Raw genomic sequence first — 25,310 nt, 5'->3', positions numbered from 1 at the left:
CGCTATCACAAAAAATAATAATAAAAGTGCTGTTCAATAAGCGTCTCAGACGCTTATTGAAAGTTCCTGTCAAGTGCTTTTACTTCCTGTCAAGTTCCTGTCAAGTGCTCTTACTTCTACCCTGTGCGCTCATATATTTCCACAATAAAAGTTGAATTAACGATAGCGCCCATGGCAAAATGCCCATGCAAAATCAAGTCCCTCAGTGCGTACACTTTCATACTTGATTTCTTCGTGCGTGTTTTTTTTTTCAAAACTTAGCACACCTAGTCATTAGTGCGGAGCCATCTCTGCATATTATCGCCTTTCTAAAGCTACCTGATGACCCTTGGCTTTCCTGCGCAGCTTCCCCAAAGTTGCAACGCCGCAATCCTACAACTATCACTTCTCCATACTACGCCAGTGTATACCGAGATGAACAAGATCTGTATATATATACACGCTGTATACACTTATACCGAGATGAACACTCTTTGGCGAATTGGTAAAGGTACGCCATGATCTGCGCTCATTTATCTCGTTTAGTTCCTTCGCTGCGTCCACTCAGTTGCGCAGTTTGCCAGAAGATAAACATTTATTATGTAAAGCACGCATTCGCGTTGCATTGCCTATGCAGTTTCCTAGAAAGTTAAAAAAAATCTGCCTAATGTACATTCCCGAAGTTCCCCAAAGACTCACGACATCATTCACAAAGGGCACGTTCCACGGCAGTTTCGAGATTTCGTAAGTTCGTCGGAGTTCTGAGGGTGCCGAGTATTTCGCATCGTTGAAAGGTGTATGCGGCTGCTCCGCTCGTGTTTGCTAATGAATCGAGCATCGACTGAAGTCGATGAGGTACGCGTACACACGAGAAAGAGGGAAAGAAAACTTTGAGCGTCATGAAAAAAAACGCACGCTTGTCCAAGCATAAAAGTGTAGATGGGGAGAGGGTTGCGTTCACCGACAATAGAAATACACCACTAGGGTTGTGACGAAGGGGAGGCGTCATACCTTGAACAGTGTATATAGTACGGGAAAGGAAGAGGAGGTCGTCTTCGAAATGAGGAATAAGCTGCGGCTCGGAAATTGAATTACACATGCGAAACCCGCAGGCGCGCCCGACAGACAGCTTGAAGAGGAGCGCGTACACGTATGCACGTATACAAGCCACGATCCAGGATGAGATGCTGATTCAGCGAATTAAAACAAAAGTTAAACAGCTAGTGCGCGGAGTTTCAGAAACAAAACAGAGAGCGGTTGAGAGGCAACGCGTCTTTCACGTAAAAAAAAAAGAAAACAAACAATGCATGCGCCTGTAAACAAGAGGAGAGGAAGGTGTGTGTGGAAGTTGAAAAGGGGAAGCTGGGGGTCCGAGAGGGATGAAAGATAAGGAAATTGAAGGAAAAACGCGTTTCGAGGATCATAAACCAAACGTCTCAGAGACATGATTGGATGAATAAGGGAATTAAAGGGAAAAGCAAAGTGCGAACAACTCTTTAGGGATGTCCTCGCGGGAAAGTTGGATGCGTGGAAGATGTGCATACGCACTCTAAAACGGGAAGACAGAGAAGGCAAAGCGAGCAAACACGCGAGGGAAGGGTTCAACAAGTGCAGGACCTACGCCTTCAGTATGTGCCCCTGTGCGCGGGAAACGCCGCAAAAATCTGGGAAGACGCTTCGCTGGAGAGCTGAGGGGATGAATACGGAAAGACGCGAGGCAGTGGGGGAAGAAATGAATAAAAGAAAGGTCGCTAGGGATAGAAAGGGAAGAATAGGGTATAAGCAGGCGCTATGAGCATCTTTCCCTTGGAGGGTGGGGCTGGATCTTTCCTGCTTTTACAGAGAAGGAGGAAGGGGAGGCCAGGGAACTGCCTTGCCCGGGATGTTTTAATTGCATTAAGAACCGCGTGTTGAATTAGTGGATTACCGCAAAGGAAACTTTCAATTCCTTTAATTGCGTTAGCGGCGGCATCTCGATGCCCCCGTTCTCACCGCCTGTGCTCGAGCCGCTTGCAAAAGACGGGGCTCCGCCTCCGGTGGGGTACCAAAGGGTTTCAAGCTCTCCCAAGAAACCCGAGCTCCCCCGGTGTCGTTTGTTTGTTTTTTCCTCATATTTTCACTAATTCCCTTTGCATTTTCCTTCTTGATCCCGAGAAGGGAACGCTCGCGGCACAGCCGCCGCCACGCCGGAACTCTTAATCAGATTACTCGAATGCGAGTTATAAGAATTAGCGCGGATTAAAAAAGAGAGAGAGTATAAACTGCTAATCAACGTGCGAGACCGACGGATGGAGGGGAAGCGGGAGGAGGGAAGGTGCGACCGGAAAATGAACGAGACAGCGATGGAACAACACAAAAGAAGGGGAGAGAGAAGGAAATGTGCCCCTCTCTTTCGTTCGACCCTTGAACTCTGCGGATCTTGCGGCGCAAATGAAATGCACGTGCACTGGGAACAATAAAATTACGAAAAGGCATCGGAGAGACGAGCATCTAGAAAACAAACACAGTTGGAATTAATTAAAATCATGCTAATAATAATAATAATAATAATAATAATAATAATAATAATAATAATAATAGTAACTGTGTGGGTTTAACGTCCCGAAACCACGGTATGATTATGAGTGATGCCGTATAGTAGAGGGCTCACGAAAATTGCGCCCTCCTGGAGTTCCTTAACAAGCACCTAAACCTGAGTACACGGTATCCAGCATTTTACCTTGACCGAAATATATACGGCCGCCGCAGTCTGGAATATTTGAGTGTAGTAAGCGCTATAGAGCGTTTCGCTGTTTACAAACACAGCCCCTTGATGATATCCGGTTTCATTCACTGATGTGCCAAAATAGCATCGGTGGGTAAAAACAGCTTTAGAAAATGGCCCACTGATTTTCTACACTTTCTTTTCCTTATTTGGCAGCATATATTCAAATAAATGTTCTTTTGAGCTACATGAAAAATATTAGAGACTCCCTTGAACTTCAGGCACGTTTCTTTTATCTGAAAAACTAAAGAGAGACATTTCTTACGTTGAAAAGGATCCTGAAAACGTGCTTTCAGTTTCAATGTTAGGAGCTAGTAAATGGGGTGACCGGAAGTTTTCAGGGGTACAACGCTTGTGACCTTGAAACCATGCACAAGCACTAGTCCACAGCGGAAGGGTGTGCTTTGGTTGCATGAAACGTGGCGTGAAAGCGAGGTTGCTACGAATGACAGGTCCCAATTGTTTGAACGTTCGAACGCATAAAGGACAGAGGACAAGTTCTCACGACAGTTCGCACGACGCCATTCCACCATAAATGTTGACGTTTTTTTTAGTGGACTTTCAAACAACCCTACTCCGAGTGCCTTAGGTTTAAGGAATGCACTCAGTAAGTGTCCAAGCTCTTCGGAACCTTCTCCATCCACTCATATAGGAGGTGTCGCCATCCGAATACTTTACATTATTAGTACACAAGCGAAGCCTATATGCGTTAAGATATAGGCGTTCCGGCACGTTTAACAACGTTCCAGAGCCTATATGGCGCCGCCAAACGATCCGATTGGTCCGAACGGCCAAAATATGACACAGCTTGACGACTACCGTACTTGAACAGCTGGCGCAGCAAAAAAATATATATCTCCAGAAAGAAATACACTAAAGAAACCAATTGCTATACAGCTTAGATTTGGACGTTATTCACTAAGATTATCGATTAAACAAGTAACCAAATGTTTGCGGTCTTGTTGCGCGAGTAGGAAGCGACTTGTGGCGTTCAAATCCACCGAGCCATCGTTACGTCGCGGTCGGTGTCGTGGCCCGACTTCTGTGTTAAATGCGGTTATGTGTTCGTGAGTGTAAACATCAAACGCTTCTCTCTGTGTTTGCTCACCAGTAAATAATCTTCGAAATGAAATCCGATTTCATTCCTCAAACTTTTTCAAGATTGCATACTGTGCTCCAAAAATGAGAGTGCGCAAGACTTTCAGCAGCAAATGCATATACATTTTCTCGGCTAGAAATTGACATTTCGATGAATATTTTGGAACACGGAGTGTTGCCGGAGACAGCGCATCAACAGTGTTCCTCTCTTCATCAAGGCAGCGACCCGAAGAAAACACCACCTGGTTGTTGATACAGCCTACGTCACCTTCCTCGAGGCGCCACGACCCCCCTCTCCCCGTTTCCCTCCAGCCCTCCCTTTCACGCATTTTTCTTTTTTAATGTTTGGAACACGCTAAACTTGTTCAAACTGTTCTACTACGAAGTTTGTCGCTAGGTACGCTGACTGTCACTATCTCTTCTTTGCAGTTCCGCAAGGCTGTCAGTGACTGAGCAAGTCTTCGCAGAAGCCATAGTGACCTGGTAAGTCGAGACGAATGTATCGTCACCAATATGTGCGTTCCTGTGTTGAACAAGTATCCAATGCCTAGCCAGAGCACAACGTCCTCAAGATCTAGAGCCTGGGACTATAGGACTATTAGCTATAGTCTCTAGATAGGGAATACCCGCGCCCTGCGCGGCCGATGACTTCCCGCACGCCGGATGCACGAAAAATGTTGTTTCTCTCTCTCTGTGTTGAACAAGCGCTTATGAGGTCTCATAGAAGCACTCGCATATCGCGGTTAGCACAGTTTCTTTCTGCCATACTTGAGCAGTCTCAAGAGACGCTCTGATATATATATATATATATATATAGATAGATAGATAGATAGATAGATAGATAGATAGATAGATAGATAGATAGATAGATAGATAGATAGATAGATAGATAGATAGATAGATAGATAGATAGATAGATAGATAGATAGATAGATAGATAGATAGATAGATAGATAGATAGATAGATAGATATAGCTGTGTGACTACACAGTACATATATAGAGTTTCGTATAAATACACTATAGGCAACTCTGGCGCAAGTGTGTATGGGAGCTCCAATGTACGGCGCTTCGGCGAGCATGGCAATGATGGGTAGTACACACATTTGTCTAATCTTCGTTGGTCTGGCTGCGCTTGGCTTCGCGTGGCCTAGGGCTGCGCCGTTACAAAACGACAATCAGCAAATGTTCTTGCTGCTGCACTTACTCACCTTGAACTCCTAGGCTCACCAATTCAGATAGGATCACGAAGTTTAAAACGGTTCGTTCTTTCATTCGAAACAAGACCAAGGCCTAGCAATAAACAAAGCCGCAGGCGCGTTCACAGTGCGCAAGCACGAAGACTAGGCATATTCGCGTACTATCATTCCCACGGTCGCGGAACGATCGCAGCGAACGAGTCCCCTCCTGTTAATTTTAGAAAAATCTACGATACCGCACACCAACGCCTCCTAAAAAAACTATGGCTGGAGCGTGGCTCTGTCTTCAATTCAGAGCTTGCTGCCAGCACAAAATCTTGGAGGCAATGCCTCATACCTCGTGTTGCGACCGTCCGCCGCGTGGGACCGCTCGCTTCCGTACCGCTCTGTCACGTGACATCATAGCTGCTCGGAGACACCTGTGAGAGCATTGCTGTGTCCGCAGGGGGCGACCGTCACAGACGTTCTCCTCCGTACCGGAGGGGGAGGGTAAAATCCGAGGGTAGGGTGGCACGTTCGCGGCTCACGTTTCAGGCATAATTTTTCTAGGAGGCGCTGCGTACACATACACTTTTCTATCATCATTAAAATAGCCAACAGTCGTTCGCACCACAAGAAAAAAATTGAGCTCCATCAGCATAACAGCTGTGCGCCTTTTCTTCACCTGCAAACGACAATCTTGCATGCTCGTTTTCGCTCAACCGTACATGCTTATTCTAAGTCAATGTACAACTACACATAATTGGAGCTAAAGGTTCGTTGCTGCTATCGAAAATATGATGTTTTACAAAGCAAGAATGACAGTATGCCATACCGAATTTAGAACGATGTTTGAGTTTCTGGCCTAGAACCAGCGACAAAAGCACGTGTCTATATAGAAAAGTTAAAACATCTGAAAATGCGTAGCTGGCTTTTGTAAACATGTAAAAAATTTATTGTCCGTCATTAATTTGTACCGAAATCGAGGTCACGGGACGGCTTTCAATTCAGCTCTCCCATAGTAGAGTACAAAGTACTCTAAATCACTACCCACTTTTTCTGAGCACAAGTGCTACAAAAGTTCGACCATTTTTCTACACACATATCGGCATATCGTGCCGGTGATTCTAAAGTCCCCCCCCCCTTTCTTTTTGTGTGTGTAAGGCCTACAAGACGACTTCATGCTCTCCCATAGTGGAGTACCTCGTACTCGAAATCGTCTAACATTTGTTCCGAACACTATTCAATTTTAAATTTTCATGTAAGGTCGATGATACATAGGGACGGCCCACTGCTGTGTACTCGAAATACTTAAACCTTCTTTTTAAACAACGGCCAGGTAAAATCACATTGGTTCACAATTACTGGGACGGCTCTCTACTCTCCCTAAGTCGAGTACCAAGTACTCAAAATCGTTGTGCACTTTCCTAAAGAGCTGACGTCCCGAAAATAAGTAAGCTCTATTGGAGAAGGTTTTCCACCTGGACAGCTCAAAGCTTTCGCATGGAAAAGTAAATCATACTCTAAGTCGTCGAACGTTTGCTATAAACACATGCTAGGTAGACCTCCCTAATCAACCTTTTTCCGACTCGGACGGCTTCCTGCTTTCCAACAGTCGAGTACCACGTCCTCTAAAATCGTTAAACACTCATTCTAAACACACAGTGCTTGCCCAACGCCAGTGTTGCGGCATTGGGGCTGCTTTATGCTCTCCCATAGTAGAGTACGAAGCAGAGTAGAGTACTCTGAATCGTTGAACTTTTTTTTTCTTTTAAAAACATGCTAGGTAGTTGCCAATTTTTATTTTAACATCCCAGGTAGCTGCCGACCAAAATGGATTCTCGGCCCTCATCAAGTTTTAGAAAAATGCGTAAGCATAACACGTGGATGTACATTTGGGATGTTCAAGCATGCCAATGCACACCTTCTATTAGGTACCGTTATTCGTCCATCAAAATGTTTCTGCGTTCCGAAACCGAGGCGAAAACAAAATTTTCACCCTTTGCCACCCATTCGTCCGTTTCGCTGAAAGATGGCGCCACGCGTCCTTTCGGCTCGCCGGGTTTCAGCCGGCGCTAAACGAGCGAGGAGTGGAAGCCAGCGGCGTGTAAAACATGCGAGTTTCGCACGTTCTCAGCGCACGGGAAGCCTCACTGGACGTCCTGGCGTGCTTATGGTCCTAGTAAAGAAGTACACGCTGTTTAAATAGTGGCAAATGGTTCTATTTTCTCATTCGCCAGTTGTTTGTTTACGTTCACTGGTGCGACCACCCTCGATAACACCGGCTTCGGTGACCCTAAATGCGCTTGAAGCCACGAACGGGCATAATGAAAGCATCAGTACCGTTACATCCACCATTCAGGTTCCTTCCTATAAGGGAGTATCGGTGCAGGACAAGTTAGAAGGCGTTTTATTACCTTCTCGCCGGTTGATTCGCGGACAGCCGAAGTCAGACGCGTCCTCCCGTGCGCGCCGCCATCTTGGTTGGTTTTCCAAGAAGGCGCGCGATGGCGCCACCAGCGTGCTCGCGCGCGCGTCCCGTCGAGAGCGAGGGGGAAAAACCCGGCGCGCGCGAGGGCTGTCGGGAGAGCGTTCTCCAAAACCAACATGGCTGCGGCACGGTGTCAGCTGTGAGGATCCGTGTGAGTACCTTTTCGGCTATTTGGCATGATCGCGGCCCGCTCGGGAGCCCCGTACCGGCGCGGGCGCGGCGCCCAACGACGTACCCTCGCGACCACGACGTACCGTGAACGCAGCGTCAACGGCGAGCGTCGGAAAAAAAAGGCGTCAGCGGGCACCGCGCCGACTGCTTTCTGTTGCTGCCAGGAGGAGCGGCGATGCTGCGCTTCTCCTATCGGGGAGCATGGCTTTCATCCCTCCGAGGCTGCTCCGCGTCTTCTCCGGGGCACCGTTACGTCTAAGCGCGCGCGCGCGCGCGTGTGTGGATGCTTGCCGGCACGCATCGTGCCGGATGCTGGTTGAGTGCCAGTGCGCGCTCCTTTGACGCAAAGACGCCGTCTGCCTCCCGGCGCTTTGTGGAGGCTGCCCGAGAAGCGCAACAACGCCCGCATCCATCGTTGGCGACGATTACGCTGGCGCGAATAATGCCGCGCAATCGCATTCTTTATTTTCAGGCGAGGACATCAACGAACGCTCGCGCGGATGCAAGAGCCGTCGTTGTCGTAATCGGCTTCGCGCGAAGCCGAGATCGGTTGCCGTCTATTTGGCGTGGCGTTCGCGATATGTCAGGCGGGCGCCAATTTCTGCGGCTGGTGTAGTATTCCAAGCGAATTGTTTTTTCTTTCTTTGTAGTCCGTTTAAGCTCTCGCTTACCATTCTCCTTGATCTATATGGCGTGTCCTTCTTCTTTTAGTATTTGCTTGTTTTTAGGTTGCACAGCTGATTACAGAAGCCTTGTCGTACGCTCTCACAGTTTATCCACTGGCGATGCCTGTGCATCGTAATATATCCAGCTGCCCTAAGCACAGCGTCTCAGATGTGATTCCGCATTAATGAAATTAGAAGTGCTAACTTTGAATTGTCCCTGACGATACCGAAGGGAAAAAAAGGGGGAATGGGGACGAAGTCGCTTGCACATACGTTATCTCCCGCTATACGCACTTTGCGCAGCGTGGTTTTCTCAACGCTTCACGCAAACACCACTCGTTCCTCGCTGAAACAGTCGACTCGTCAGTGTGTACGCAAAAACGACGTTTTCGACCCCCAACTCGCGTAGTTTCAGCACCTCACCGTTAATGTGGCGAGCTTTTCGAACTTGGAATATTAAAATGAAAAAGAAAAAAACATTTGCGGTCACCAATCAAAACTCACTATCAAGACTTAATTACATTGCAAAGTAGGCGCAGGCGGGCACAACGTGCCTATAAAGGCAATGAAGTCACTCGTTACCCGGTTGTGCAGTTGAGATTTCCCCGCGAGCCTTGCAAACAACGAGTTGTCAAGTTCATTAGCTATTATAACCCGTCTGCTCTTGCCCTGTAAGCGTCTGCCCGAAGAAATCACTCTTGCGATCACCTTCTGTGAAGTTCTACTTTGTGTCGGACGAGCATACCACAGTAAATGCCACCCTACTTATTACAAAACAACAGATGCATTACCATTAGTATAGTTAAACTGATCTTGCACATGTTCCAAACCGACAACGTGAATGATGCGTAAAAGGACTGATATCTGCGTTCAGTAATGTCGCGCTAGCCTGCAACCAGTGTCCCTAGAGGTGGTTGACCTGGCGCTGGTTTGGTTAGTATAGTATACTGTTTCTGCAAACTTCGTCATCAATGAAAAATCTGCTGGTTTCTTTCTGGTGAAAATAAATCTCGGTTCGCTTTCATATAATCGGAGTGTATTTGCGGTATGACATTATTTCCTCAATCGTATTATTCGTACTTGTTTGTAGACATTCCGAAGTAATTTATTTGTCACTAACTATGCATTTCTAACTCAAACGAAAGCGCGGGTTGTCTACAATTGGCTCCGCGCCGATAATGCATCAAAACATACACAGAGAAAAAACTCACATCACACACACTTCACAGGGAATACCAGATGCAACACTTAGAACAAGAATGAAGAATTTCGCAATATCGCGATTTGATCGCTGAGCTCACAGTAAGCGAACATAAGTACCAATGACGAATAGAGCTTTGCGTGTTGCTTGTTTGTTAGCTTGTCAATCAACAAGATTCGCATAACGTCTTCTGTGTTTTGCTTTTTTTTTCTTTGCACGTTTTGTATTGGAGGGGCGTTTCGTTCACATAGCAACAGTTGGCTTAACAGACATGAAGCATCGTCAAAATGTTCAGGCCGTCAGGCCTTCTCTCACACTTTCAAGAATAGAAATATATACATATCACGTACTTCACAACACCATCCCATTTTTCACCGTTTTGTGATTGAACGAGCCTGTAATGAATCGGTGCTTACAAAACGTGTAATAGCTCAACTTTTGTATCAAACTCGTATAACATTTATATAGAGAGAAGGTGACTCAAGAGATACCATTGCTTACGCGCTTATTTTTCATGTCGTGCGATATGGAATAAATGTTACTGCTTCTTAAAAGTCTCAGATACGCATGTTCGTTCAATATATACCGTAGCTCGGCTTTTATAGATGCGCGAGGGCTCAGACTGGATTCACTTTCAAATACACGGTTCGTTTTCACTCGCGGAGCTAAAGAAGCCGCATGTGTACTACACGAAACTCAGTTTTGTACATTACAGGGGATTCCTTTTGAGCGTTTTATTTCAGCGAGACCGCCAAGAGAGGTGTGATTAGCGCTGCCATGAAACGTGCGTTCAGGTCTGCGCCCATGCAGTATTCCCTCGCCGGTTTACGAACTTCATTATCGGCGTTGCCATGGTGATCCGATACCGCGCCATTTTTTTCATCTTTTTTTTTGTACGCCGTTATTTTATGACCATTAAGTTTGGATTCTGACACACGTTCACCTTCTGTTCTCGCGAGGCGCAGGTGTGTCTTCGCGAGTTACAGCAATCACCAAAGTTTCGATAAAGCGTTCATCTACTGACGTCTTTCGTTGAGTACTGTTTTAGTACTGTTCTGTACTGTAATCTATAGTACTGTTCTGACGTGCTATTTCGTTTAGAGCTTACACGACAGCATTGACAACATTTCTGGATAGGCAGAGTTCAGTTAACCTTGCGCAACAATGTGATCAGAGAAAATGCTCGGGTACTGGTGCGGCTTCGTCGTCCATGTGTTCTATCGGCGATTTTCGGGATGTAATCGAATACGAAACGAGCAGGGCCTAAAAGGAATCGTATCAAACACATTTCTGGAATTTGAGAGCCGTTTTTACAAGCAATAATGGCGTCCACGTCCCAGTTTTCGAGTTTTCAGCATTTGCGAGCGAGCAAATAAACAGGCTCTTCGCGGGCGAATGATGTTTGAAGAGAGTGCAAATGATCGACTCGTCTTGGATGCAAAATTGCGACTTCGCGGGTGACGCTCCTTGCTCCACTGTATGTGGAAAGTCTCGCATAGCTTTTGTACCGTACCCGCAAGAGTGCAGTTCGTCAGCTTGAAACAACAGCTATGTATTTATTTGAGTGCAGTAGGTGTTTTTAGGTATTCGTAAACCGACCTGCAAGAAAAACATCTACAAGCAGCGGCTATTGGCTTCACGGACCGTACCGAATAAGGCTCCATTCGATTGATTGATTGATTAAAACTTTATTTTGATTAATTAAAACTTTATTTATTCGATTCGATATTCAAAACTTTCGCATGATCGCGCACCTCCAGTGTAATCGTCTTTGTTATAATAGAAAAGACAAAGACTAGTCTGGAATTTCAAGTGCCTAAGATTACGAGACACGCCGTAGTTGAAGAAAGTGTGAACTATGAATTGTGGATCTACTGTGGTTCAAGGGTCACTATAACGTAAACGCTAGCGAATGGATTTTGTTCTCATCCGTTTATTCAGCGCGCCAAAGACACTAATTAACAATCACTCGTTTCCGTTCTCATAACGACTGCTTCAATATTCTTATTTTTTCCCGAGAACAGCAACAGATTGGAATAACCTTAGCAACAACATCGTTGAAGCAACTTTTTTCTCAGCATTCTCATCGTTTCTTGAAGACCTAAACATGATCAGTTATTTTTTTATAGCTACGGACTGCATCTTCGTTGCCTGTTGCTTTGTTTCATTTGCACCTATGGTAAATGCTTTCCTGGATCACCGAACATGAATTTGTTATCTTTATTGAATGTGTGTGGTTTTATTTGTTTAATATTATAAATAATACTATGATTATTACCATTATTTATATTATTGTGATCTTCCTGTACATACATCTTATTATGTATCTTTGGTCATATATTGTTATCTATTTCACCCTGCTGAAACTTTTAAAGGAGTCGGAGTATCAATAAATAAATAAATAAAATAAATAAATAAAATAAATAAATAAAATTGTGCACCTAATTCAATGTCATGGCGGTTTTTGCGTCTCGTCCTCTTCTAAGCGTAACGGCTGGGGCCGAAATTGAACTTGCATGTTCCAGCATAGCGGCGCAACATTTTGGCATTTAAACTATATGGTATAATATTCCGACGGTATTGGATGATTTAGGCTGCGGTTAAGAGGCCTCAGATATGAATGGCAGAGAGCGTAGAACAAACGCATGGATAAAAGGAAAGGTAAGCGTGACCGAAGCGTACACAAATTTAATCAGATCCTGGCTAAAGGATGGCTATATCCAGAAAACCAGAGGAAGGATGTATGGTTGCCTGGCTATATCCAGCACTATAAGCTAGTCCAAATTATGAGTGTAGTGTCACCAGGCCCGTAGACAGGCGTATAGCATGATGCCCTGGGCACTCACTTCCTTAAATTTTGTTGGATAGGAATGGTGTCGGAAGGGAATGGTGAAATTTTGTTAGAGGGGAACCTGATTGTGTCGCACTGTATTGAGTACTCAAGTGCCTTTTGTGTCCAAGTCCTCAAGCATTTGTTTTTTGTTGGTTATCTTTCTTGAGAGCGGCTTCATGATTCACGTGATTTATATTGGGGTTTAACGTCCGAAAAACAATTATGATTATGAGAGACGTCTTAGTGGAGGGCTCCGGAAATTTAGACCACCGGGGGGTTTTTTAACGTGCGCCAAAATATGAGCACACGAGCACACATCATTTCCGCCTCCATCGCAAATGCAGCCGCCGCAGCCGGGATCCGATCCCGCGATTGAGGACGGCTTGCGAACAGACGAACACGACTAGCTTGGCACCCTTATAACACTCTGGGAGGCCCAGAACTAAAACTCTCTAATAGAGAGCTTTAATGCTGGGGCCCTCACGCGGCTTTCCCAAGCCCTTGCGCTTTTTGGTGCTCTCTTTTTATTCGGCTGGTGAACAGAATGAAGAGGAAGTAGCGCCCATATAACAGAAGAAGCTTGAAAACATCACTGCAAAGGGTCCAAGTGTTACTCAAACCGTATAATACGACGTGATCAGAGGTAAAAGGTGCCTATTCCATGGTCTTTGCATGCGGCAATATGACCTGGAAGCTGCAATTTCCGCACAAATTGTCAGCGGTAGAGCGCAGTATAGGATTGGCTTCGAACATGCAGTTGGCCGCAAAATAATACGGAACACGGAAGGGACAAGGGAAGGGCACCCTTTTAGAATGGATATTTTTCGCTCTGCATGACATGACGAAAACTATTCGGGGTGGGGGGGGGGGGGGGGGGGGCACAGGCGTTTCGGTGTGCCACCCGCTGGCTACGCTTTATATACGGGAGTGCACACAATCAGCTTACAGACACGAAGATTTGCGTACACGAATGTAAAAAAAAAATGTACGCCCTCTCTTCTCGCACACAAAGCTACTACACGTAGAGAGGCGTATTGTGGCAGCTGAAATACTTAGACCCCTTCATCATCATCATCAGCCTGACTACGTCCACTGCAGGACAAAGGCCTCTCCCATGTTCCGCCAGTTAACCCGGTCCTGTGCTTGCTGCTGCCAATTTATACCCGCAAACTTCTTAATCTCATCGGCCCACCTAACCTTCGGTCTCCCCCTAACCCGCTTCCCTTCTCTGGGAATCCAGTTAGTTACCCTTAATGACCAGCAGTTATCCTGTCTACGTGCTACGTGCCCGGCCCATGTCCATTTCCTCTTCTTGATTTCAACTATGATATCCTTAACCCCCGATGCCCTTGCCACCAGCGAATCATGGTGACAAGTATGTGACGTCATTTTTCGAGTACGTACACGTATCCGTTGTACGTGGTGGCACCGGTTGCACGCGTCACTAAGTGGGGGCTCGATTTTGTGACGCCACGAGCGCCTTACGTGCGGTGTCGAGATGGTCGTCTCGATCTGTCGTCGTACCGATTCAGCTTTCGAAGCTTGACGTGGTTCATGACGTCACGCTTTCGAGAAAGTTGATAGGTTATCATGCGACAACGAAGCCGTCGCTGCGTTCATTTCATAATCGTAGTACAAGGCAGCTTTAGAAGAGGGCATACGCAAATCTTTGCGTTAGAGTTTTGTCGCCAATGTGCGTGCGTCATACGCTAACCCTTGAGTGCGCATGTTATAGGTTACGAAAATAACATATATACCGTGTCCAACGTATGCTAACGCAACGAACCTTATTCTAAAGCTCTGTATCATGCGCCAATAATGCGTTCTATTTCGAAATCACCTAGTACAAGCTTACGCAAGGAAGATGGCACAGTTATTGCGGATGGATCACACAAATTGGCGAGAAAAACAAAATGTTAATGAGCTTTTTACGCCTTCCATTGTATATATCGAGCGGTTCATTCATTCATAGGTGTTGATTGATTGATTTGTGGGGTTTAACGTCCCAAAACCACCATATGATTATGAGAGACGCCGTAGTGGAGGGCTCCGGAAATTTTGACCACCTGGGGTTCTTTAACGTGCCCCCAAATGTGAGCACACGGGCCTCAACATTTCCGCCTCCATCGGAAATGCATCATTCATAGGTGTAATAAAGGCCTCCGGAATAATTTTAAGTACCTCCGTACCTGCAAGTGTGGACGAATTCTTCATTTCGTAACGATTTAAATACGACCGCCCCCGTCTGGAGTCGAACCCGCTACCTACTTCTTTTCAGAAGAACAACACAAACACGGGTAAACCGAGCTGGATGAGTTATCGTGTACGACTGCTTTGTACCCTTACCTGTCTTTCACGGCTTCGTAAACCATGTCTATCGCGGTAAGCATGTAGCGGTCTTTTCCAACGTTTCATGAAACTTTGTTTCATTAATAGATCGTCATATTACACCGCCGAACGAGGTCATTGTCCACATCGTGAACACGTGACCGTCACTGCTGTGGCTTCATTAACTTCATCCACAATGGGTCATTGCGTACTCGAATATCATCATCACAATGTAGCCATTTTATAGCTCATTCCCCTGCATAAATGCCGCTGCCTTCTCACCCTTCCTAGAAGTTACCTCGACCGGTGTATTGATGTACGTTCCGATTCCGACCACAGCACCGAATACAGCCCACACTGACCCCTAAGAAAAGATCTCCGAGGCCGTGTATTATGGAAGGCATCTGGAAAACGCGCGCAAGTGAGTTTCAAGCAGCTTAACCACTACACCACCGCGGCACGTATACATACAGACAGTGTAGAGCTTAGAATACAAGTCCATTACGCGGAAGAGCAGCCAGAAAGCTCTAGAATTCCGCATGGCTATACGCTTTGAGCCCACGCTCCCCAGTAGCTAGTGCTTCATTCTCAAATCTTCGAAAACACAATGCAGGCAATGCAGAGTTCCGGTGTTACGCAATCGGCCTCCCGTACCGAAGTGCAGCGCATATCCGTTACCGCTGCCGGCATGCAGAACAAAGAAACTTTCCGCAATCGGAGTCACAAATAGCTTGACTCGAGCGGCAATCCTAGTCATTCCGAAGCAGCGGCACGACATCCAGCATGAAAGCATCCGCTCCGAGCCAGGTACATACGCGAAGCGTCAGAGACTCCCCGAAATGGACAAAAAAAAATGCAACGTGGCATTCGCGGAGGAAGAAACAGTGGCGTGTTGTGCGCTACGCGGACGCACTCCGGAGAAGCCGCCGGCGTTGAGGGAGGGGGGCTGCGACGGGGGGCTGGATATGAAACGGCTCGCCTCTCGATTTTTTTTTATTCCCGTCGGCCAACAAGCGCTCCGCCGGTTTCCATGGAAACTGCGAGTATTTCCAGCCGCCGACGCTGCCGCGCCCTGCTCGCTCCCTCCCGGCTTTACTTCATTTTCCACTCGTCGTCCCGCAGCCTCCTCACACTCGCTTCTTTATTTTGCTTCCCCTCTCTCCCCATTTTCCCTGTTCGCTTCCCTGTGCCGCGCTCTCCATCCTCAGGGCGCCGCTTTTTTTACTCCCACTCTCTCTTCGCTCATACCAACGGTCAGTTCCTTTTCCTTCTACCTCTTCCCTTTTTCATCATCATCTTACTCCTCACGTTCCCGTCCTCCTCATCTTCTTCCATCGCGCTCGAGAGAAGATGGCGTTAAGGGAAAAGGGAAAAGCCGAGAACTGATCTGTTATTGCAAACCTCTTGGTCACTCCGTCCATATTATTGTTGCGCTTTAGTTTTTTCTTTTTTTTCTCCTCTGCCGTCACTTTGCGCATGCCTCCTGCTGAAACGACCAGGCGCCGTTTTGATGGTACGTCGTTAGGTTTCTCTCGATCATTTGTTTACGCTATATTTTCTTTCCGACTCTTTCTTTTCTTCTCCTCCTTAGCTTCATCTACGGCCGCCTCTCTCCACCACGATTCGCACAGGCAGGGCCCCTTCCCTCTCTATACTCGTCGGCGCTGCGTTCGCCCGATTTTCTTGGGGAGTTGCAGATTGGGGGGAGGAGAGCTGGTGTCGCTCCTTCGCGCCGGCTTGCTTGGCCGCCGTCGGGCCGCGCTGTTGCTGTCTCGTCCGACTTTTTCCCTTTCTCCCCCTATCGGTATCCCCCACGGTTTTGCTTCCTCCACTGTTTTCGTTTTTGTCCCTCCGTTCGTATGGCCAGCTCCGTATGCGCGCGTTTCTCGCGCTGCATCTCCTTGATCTGGTTATGATTGCGAAGAGAGCGTGGGGAAAGGAAGGATAGCGTCACGCTCGAACGCAGCGACGAACTCCCCACTTCCCTACCTCCCCCCTTCCCCGTTCGTTCTTCCCGTGGCCTTTTGCTCCTTGCTACGTACATTCCGCATGTGTATTGCCAAACTTGTCCCTAAGCGTTTTCCTTCTAAACCTTATCTAACTTTTTATCCCTTTCTGCCTTTTCATATTCTCGCTTCCCCAGTTATCTCTCCCCCTCTCTCCCCATATCTGCTTTGCGCTCTCCTTCCCCATCGCTGCCGCCGACTCGTAATTGGATTCTGTCGATTGCACGCGCGCACTGTCAGTGTACAGTGGCCACTACTACGTACCGCAGCCGCCGCCGCTGCAATAAGGAAAAAAAAAAGGATACGACACGAACCGCGTCCCATCTCGGGTTTGCTTTGGATATTAGCCCCCGGGCGCGTTCATATGGCCGCGCGGGATCTAGCTCCGCGCCCGCCAACCTGTGGACGCTTGCGCGCCGATGTCACCTCAACCCGGCTACAGAAATGTCATCGATGGTTGTGTGTCCTGGGTGCCAGTGTCTCGGGTCATATATTACGTGCGTATCAATTCTCGACGACAGTCACGTGTAGGTCAACCTGTTATTCGTAAATAGATGCTGCTAAATAGCGCTCTTGTTCTCGCTCTTCATTCTTTAAGTCTGGACTAATTCTGACCTCTTTGGCTTCCTTAAATTGCTCGTAACGATTGGTACAGATACATTTCTGTTGTCCGTATTGAGGCTTCCAGCAGGAACCGTACCCGAAACCTTGCTCTTTGATGGGGTTTGTTATACAGTGATATCGGTTTCCCTTAGCTGCTTAAGCGTACGAGCGATAAATTTACACATGTTTCAGAGAAGCATAAGCACTTCTTCCGTAACTTGTGTTTGTTCGTGGATTCTGCGTAGCGCGTGCGAATCGTTAATTCGTTGCGCGGAGACACGAACGTACCAGAGAGGGTTTTTATTGATACGATGTGAGGAGAAGCCGCACAAATAAGATACCAGCTACATTTCGGAGTGGGGAAGGTGTCGAGCGTACAACAAGCATGGGAACACGGGGTACCCCACAGGGAGCAGTGTTATCACCACTCCTTTTCAACATTGCTATGATGCGCCTTCCAAGCGAATTGGCCAGGGTGGAAGGCACACAACACGCAGTATATGCCGACGATATTACAATCTGGACCACTGAAGGGAGCCTTGGTGAAATGCAGGAACGCCTTCAGCAGGCCGCATCCATAGTCGAGGCGTATGCCAACGATTGTGGACTCCAATGTGCTCCAAACAAATCAGAGCTTCTGCACGTTAGAGCGAATCCAAGAGATAAGTCAGCCATACACATCTCCCTGTCTGGGGTTCCCATCAGAGAGGTGGAGGAGCTCCGAATTCTGGGCCTGTTCATTCACCACAGACTCAGACCGGACTCCACTATAGCGAAACTCAAGAGAATAGGCGAGCAGGTAGGGCGCATGATCCACCGCGTTTCCAACAAGCGGGGTGGTCTGCGGGGCAGGGACGCGCTTCGGCTCGCGCATTCCTTCGTGACTAGCCGAATCCTCTACGCCGTCCCATACCTTCGCACTAACAAGCAAGAAGACGAAAGAATAGATGCCATAATTCGTAAGGCTACTAAACGAGCTCTGGATCTCCCGGTGGCCACTTCCAACGCCAAACTGAGGGCGTTAGGTGTGCTCATCTCCTACCAGGAGTTGCGGGAGGCCCACCTTATGAATCAATATACGCGGCTCGTGCAGACGGCTCCCGGGCGCCGCCTGCTAAACCGCTTACATATACAGCACACTTGCACTGCAGAGGAGGCGGAGCGTATTCCGGAACTGTGGCGGCATATGCTCTCGGTCGCTCCACTCCCCAGTAACATGGATAAGCACACGAACAAAAGCAGAAGACAGGCGCGGACTCGCACGCTTGAGAGGCAACACGGCTCCCGACCTGGTGTATTCTACGTAGATATAACAGGGCCTTCGCCCACGGGATTTTACACGGCCTCTGTAGTTCACCGGGAAAAGCATGTCAATGGGCTCTCGTTCCGAGCACAAAATCCAGAGCGCGCTGAGGAAGTCGCGATAGCGCTTGCTGCTGCGGACCCCAACTCGAAAGTTATCATCACGGACTCCAGGAAAGCATGTACTCATTACTTGGTAGGAGAGATATCCCCCCTAGCCAGCCAAATTCTAAAACGGGCTCTCGCTGATCCAGCCCCGAAACGCATCGTACGGGCTCCTGGCCATCAGGGCCTACGAGGTAATGAGGCCGCTGACGCGGCCGCCCGAGCGCTTACCCACCGGGCTCCTCACCTTGGCTCTTATGACTCGGAGGCCAATACACCGCTGCTGCGGTTCAAAGAAATTCTCACCTATTATCGTGACACTCACCGCCTTTACCCGGCTCCTGCGAAGGGGCTGAGTAAGGCGGAAGAGCGAACTCTAAGGCGCCTGCAGACAGGTACTCTACTCTGTCCTGCAATCCTAAAGCATTTCGATGCGAACACAGATGGGCGGTGCCCACACTGTGGGGAGACGTGTGATATCTTCCACATGGTATGGGCATGTTCGAAAAATCCCCACCTACCCCCTTCCCCTACCCCTTCCCGAGAGGCATGGGAGACTGCCCTCCTCGACAGCTCATCACTAGAGTCTCAACGGGCTCTGGTGAGACGGGCGCGAGTAGGGGCCTCGTCATGCGGTGTCCCGGACTAAGGACGCCGACCATGTAGCAGGGTCATGCTTTGGCCCCGTACCTCTCTCTTTTACAATAAATGTTTTTCATCATCATCATCATCAAGCAATTTTCTCACGATAACGCAATGAACAGCAATGCAGGGTGATTAAAAGAAAATGAAAGCACGTTTTTGCAGTAACACATCGAAACACAAATGACACGCTGCACATACCGTATATAATTTGAGTACCAGCGTGATATTGTTGGATATTACAAGTCGTTTAGCTCTGTTAATATACATTTGCAAAAAAAGAAACGTTCTTCCGCCCCATCACCGCAACGTCAACCTACACCTTGCTATAATAACACTAACAAATACGCCAACGGCTGACTGTGCGAGAGCACTGAAAATGAAGAGGACGAGCCCTACACAAAAAAAAAAAGTGTAAGAACTAAAAGGAAGAGATAGAGAGAGAGCGACAAAGGCGCAAAGTGAAAATTGAGATCGCATAACTAAAAGAGGTGAGACAACCGCATCAGCACCGCTGTTGTAAAATCGTCCATCACGTGCTCGCAGCTGTCCAATGTATGCGCGACTTTGCAGGGCGTTGATTGAAGTGGTCCTGCAGATTTTGAACCGCCGCGAATGCGATTCACGCGAAGAACGCACAAGAGCAGGCCGAGAAAAAAAAAGTGGCTGCGGAGTCTATGCGTACTTCAAGAAGCGGCTAACTGGGAAAGTTCTTGACTGTTGACACAGAATAGCTATAAAGCGTCGGCTACTCCTAAGACGCTAGCTACTACTGAGGTCTTGAACGGATCGAACTTACAACTAAAAGCAGTTTCACAGTAACACATGGAGTAACAATATAATAATTATTAGGGTTTTACATACCATAATCACGAAGTTATTATGAGGGACGCTGTAACTGAGGGCTCCAGTGGTTTTGCCACCTGGGATTCTTTAGCGTGCACCTAAACGTCAGCACACAGGCCTCAAGCGTTTTAGCTCAATCGAAATCCAGCCACCGCGGCCGGGACTTGATCCCACAATCTTCGAGTCAGCATTCGAGAACTATATATAACCACTAACACAAGCACTGACAGAAGGTTAGAGAACGCGTCCTGTAAAAACACAAGTAGTAACGAACACAAGCTGTAACGGAACGATAAAAAAACATAAATGTTCTCTCATTGACATCCGAGCATAGATGATGCGTTGACAATTTAAGTAACAACAGTCAATTTAAGTAACAGCCGCACAGTGTAAAAGAAACTGTCAGAAATACAAATATTATCTTATACCTATAGTAACGTCTCTATGGATCAGGAGATAAATAATCGCATGTGGTCAACATTTCAGGCAACATCGCGATAACTACTGCATCTATTATGCTTCGTACTTCGAGGAAGCGACGCCATTTACATCAACTCCCTTATCACTGAAATCTAGAATAATCGCTTTATAGTGCCATCATTTGGCTAGTGAGGGGTAGCGCCAGATGGCGCGCCTCCAGAGATGGGGCCTACGAGAAACAGTATAACGAATCTGTCCGCGTTTTTTTTTTTTCTTTCTTTTTAACATACTTAGGAGCTCACACTTAAGGCGCCGCGTTAGTCGCCCGCCACACCTCGATGTATACTTTACCGTCCTCCCCTTTTCTTTCCTCGATAACTTCTCTGGCGCTCCGAACAGAAGCTATGACCGCCGGCGGCCGATAACATCGTTTTGCCGGCCAACGAGTTCTATTTAACGCCCGCGGCTCGGATTGGATTGCTGCGGACACTCGAGTCTAAAGTTGAACCGCCGTCAAAAAAAAAAAAATGAAACAGAGGAGAAAGAAAAAAAAATGCGGGTAAGTTTCGAGCCATTTAGTCTTGCTCTTCTGGGATCGTGATGGTATCGATAAGCAATCGTTCATCTTCCTCCGCAGCCGCCTCAGCCTTTGGCGCTATCCCCCGTGTGTTAGTTACTATACGGCGCGATTTTCGCAAAACTTCTTGACGCCACGAGTGGGACTAGATTGCCTAATTACGTAGCCGCGAGGTGAAATTCGTGCCCTAAATTAGTGAGTGAATAAAAAAAAGAAATTTACGAAAAACGGGGACGATAGAGAAGGGGACGTGTTAAGTATGTCGTCTTGCCGTTACTGTGTCGTACGAGACAAGCAAGAGGCGAGTGTCGACGCTTGCACAAAGTCACACAGTCACTTATACATTCCCGAAAAATGTCTAGGTGACCAGAAAGTCATGACGATGATAATCATGTTCTTTCTCACACGTCTCTACTCACAACAAAGGAATGGCCAAGAATCGATCACGTGAAATTTTGAATATGTACAGTTGTGCCCGATACGAGTTGCAACGTCCTGACCGGGATCAAAGTGGCTCCAGTATTGCACGGTGGCGGTGAAATGGAAGCAAGTCAGTGACGTAAACAGTATCCCCCCAACTTCCGCTTTTCGCAATATCAATTTGCCCCTTTGCTGTCGTCACAGTATGCGTTTGGCGCCCCTTCAACCGTGGCCACCATGTTGAAGCTCATAAACGAGAGCCACTGTGCGTTTAAAGCGATTAAAGAGAAGAGAAAAGCAGACTTGTAATTGAAAGAGTGCAAGAAGTTTTATTCGAACGTCACCGGCATCATCATCATCATCATCTTCGTCATCAGCTTCTTGTTCTAATTCTTTTTTTTTTACCTTTCTGCACCTAAGGCTGTTTTTAAACAAGGCCTCTGAGATCAGACCGCGTTTTACCATGCAAAAATAGTCTCAACTCCCTTACGAAGGAGTGTCGCTGCTCATGGGTCACCCAGGAGTTCTGTTATTCCAGAAACGGAGTCAATTCACTTCCCGCGTTGTTATCCTGAGGTGCAATCCCTCGAGTTAAATCTGACTCGAGCAGATATTCCTTCAGAACATCTACCATAACTCTTTGTGCATGTGTGTGTGTGTGTGTGTGTGTGTGTGTGTGTGTGTGTGTGTGTGTGTGTGTGTGTGTGTGTGTGTGTGTGTGTGTGTGTGTGTGTGTGTGTGTGTGTGTGTGTGTGTGTCTGCGTGTGTGTGTGTGTGTGGTGTGTGTGTGTGTGTGTGTGTGTGTGTGTGAGTGTGTGTGTGTGTGTGTGTGTGTGTGTGCGTGTTTCTCATACTGCGTGCGCTATGCACGCCTATATACAAGGACACTTACTCACCAAACGGAACATTAAAACAAAGCGCCGCAAAAAACTGCTTCGTCGCAAATGAAGGACACAGATGTGTGAGGTGTAAAACCGGAAAAACCTTTACACCGGGCGTGATAAGAAACACCTCGTCGGGCACATCCGAGCTCGTCCCTTCAACACCGCGATGCTCGCTTCGCCCAGGGCTGGGTTTAGCCGCGGCGGCGGCTGGAAAAAGAAATTGTTTGCAACGCGTGCGCTCGGCTGTTTCGCAAGTGTGCATGTATAAACGCGGCGCAGCGCGCACCCCTGGCGTTTCTTTTTATTTATTTCACGCTCCGCGCACATAACGCTTTCTTACTTCACAGCATTAGGTATTAGACTTTTAGCGGGCGTATAAGTATATCCATATACACACACACAAAAGCCCGTACACTCACATTAGGCGCGCTTGGTTTGCATGAGCACAAATGCACCCCCTTTATATATATATATATATATATATATATATATATATATATATATATATATATATATATATATATATATATATATATATATATATATATATATATATATATATATATATATATATGCGTGTGTGTGTGTTACCCACGTATAGCGGTACCTATATACGCTTCTTTGAAAGTGCAAACATCTCACGCCGTCTCCACGGTATTCAAGCTGAGGTTTGCGCGCCAAAAGAGCTTGCGCTCGCGAATACAGACATGCACGCATGCGCACTCGCACCCATACGTGTCTACTGCGTTTGGAAGGAATCCCGTGAGAAACGTGGACGAGCTCAGGGTTCACAGTTGGACCTGAATCGACACGTTTCACTTTTTTTTTCATTCTTGGTGTTTGTTTGTTTTTTTAGTCTTTGTTAGTTTACTAGTCGGAGAGTTTTTTTATATATACACACGCATCTTATTACATATATATTAGAGATGGCGTATGCGCGCGCGCGCGTTATTCGAGCGCAATGAGACGTTCATTTGCTGAAAGCATCGCGCGACGAGATGCTAAAGGCAAGATTTTTGGTTTTGGGTGCGCCATTAGCGATGCGCGGGTTTGTGCTGTATGTACGAAGATTTATGCGGTCGTAAAATGGTTCTTTGGGGCACGTTCCAAGAAGCTGAGACCTTCTGAGAAGTAATACGGTATTAAGCGAGTTTCGGGAGTATATCGGAATCGTGAGCTATTGGTAGCTGTCGCGTGACGTCATTGAACTTAAGCTCTCGACATACTGGCACTCCAACATGGCTGCTTCGATGACGTCAAGGCGGCATGATCGCGTGATGGTTGTCCCGATTCAACGTGACAATGACGCCACTGGAACGTTTTTTTTTTTTTTTTTTTTTTGGGGGGGGGGGTGCCGTCAGCGAATCACGAAAGTGCAAATTGGATGCTCAACAATTTTAGCACTGTTTTAGCGACCTTAGTCCGCGATGACTTCTGAGGAAGACATTCCGGAATGGTTTGCGCCGTTATCAGCCTGTGATATATGCGAGCTTGAGCGACCGCGAATACAGGTATATCTCGCGTGCTTTACATTTAAGTGCGCGTTAAACAACCCCAGGTGGTCAAAAATTTCCGGAATCCCCCACTGCGGCGTCTTGTCTCCCATATTCATATCAGCGTTTTCGGTACGTCTCAATCCAATAATTACCATTATCATCACTTGAAGCGCCACTGACTAATGGATTAGGCTAGTTGGGCAATACGTGCAATAGGAGAAGAGTCTACGCTCGGGTATACTTTCTTCCAACACGGCTGAATTGGTGTATAAGGGCCAGTCTGCAGTGTGCGTTTTTTTTTCGTTAGGTGGCGCGATGGTAGCAAGGGCCATTCGTACAGCGTAATTTTGTCGGGTGTCACAGCGAACAGTCGCCGCATACGAGTGACGGGCGTGCGTTTTTCGCCGCGTGTTCGAATGGCGAAATTCTTTTTTTCTTGGCGCCTCGTGAGCTCTCCCGAACGACGATTTATTAACCTTGGCAGAGGCATATAGCAGAAACGACGACTGCGGCGGCGGCGGTGACTGAAAATTGTGTCGCACGCCTTGCCCAACTGCAGCCGCGGGCTCAAATGTGGGCGTATAAACGTCCAAATGGCCGCAGCATGCAAAATAAACCAATAAAGGTAACAAAAAAAGGTGATGAGTTGTTCGAGCATGTTCAGTTTTTTGGTATCCAGTATGTTCGGCTTTCTATAAAAACGCCTTCGGACGAGGGCGTTTTTAAACACCTTGTGTTTTATATATAACAAGGGCTTGTGACGTAAAAAACAAAATAGAAACAATAAAGATCTCGTTGTCTCGCGCGCGCCAAGAGTGATTTTTTTTTTTAAGGTCAGGCGTCCGGCACCTTCTATAGTGTACTTGTGACGCATTTCGACCCAATCGCGACCGCACTGCGGCGGCAACGCCCTGCGCTGGAAATGCGTTTTTGCTAACGCCTCGCGCTCTGCGTATATAGGCAAGTTCTACGACAACATGATTGATGGATTTATCCCAGGCTGAAAACAAGGAGAAGGGGGGGGGGGGGCAGCTGCCAACGTTCGCATGCGGGCGCCGTGACGGAAATGAATTCTCGGAAGAATTCGCGCATGCGAAACCTAGTTGTCTGCAAATTAAGAGTCGTCAAGGACGCGAAAGACGCATGGAAAGCGTTGAAGTATGAAATTGTGCGCGAAAAAAAAATATGCAAGTTCGTTTATTAAGGAATGGTAGCGAAGCGTTCAATCATTGAGTCGGTGAAATGAAAAGGCTAAACGAAAGGCGGGCAAGTTGACCACGCCTCAGCCTGGTCGGCTTCCCT

The 25,310-nt window shown here is 47.2% G+C and overlaps 2 protein-coding genes across 3 annotated transcripts in view; one reads left to right on the top strand and one right to left on the bottom strand.

The window, feature by feature from the left end:
* LOC119180887 (uncharacterized) overlaps window positions 1-7,512 on the bottom strand; it is a 459,598-nt gene extending 452,086 nt beyond the window's left edge. The window contains exon 1 of one of the 2 annotated variants that reach the window (XM_075875563.1): window positions 7,436-7,512. The gene's annotated coding sequence lies outside the window, so the exon portion shown is untranslated. The remainder of the gene's footprint in view (window positions 1-7,435) is intronic. The other variant, XM_075875564.1, reaches the window with a different exon arrangement.
* Window positions 7,513-7,628: 116 nt separating this feature from the next.
* Window positions 7,629-25,310, top strand: part of LOC142774701 (uncharacterized) — a 237,424-nt gene continuing 219,742 nt past the window's right edge. Inside the window, exon 1 of the mRNA XM_075875561.1 lies at window positions 7,629-7,660. The gene's annotated coding sequence lies outside the window, so the exon portion shown is untranslated. The remainder of the gene's footprint in view (window positions 7,661-25,310) is intronic.

This window comes from Rhipicephalus microplus, chromosome 10 (genome assembly GCF_043290135.1).
Source record: "Rhipicephalus microplus isolate Deutch F79 chromosome 10, USDA_Rmic, whole genome shotgun sequence".
Classification (NCBI taxonomy): Eukaryota; Metazoa; Arthropoda; class Arachnida; order Ixodida; family Ixodidae; genus Rhipicephalus; species Rhipicephalus microplus.
Note: the sequence above shows the minus strand (reverse complement) of the source record. Positions and strands in the feature narration are given on the sequence as shown.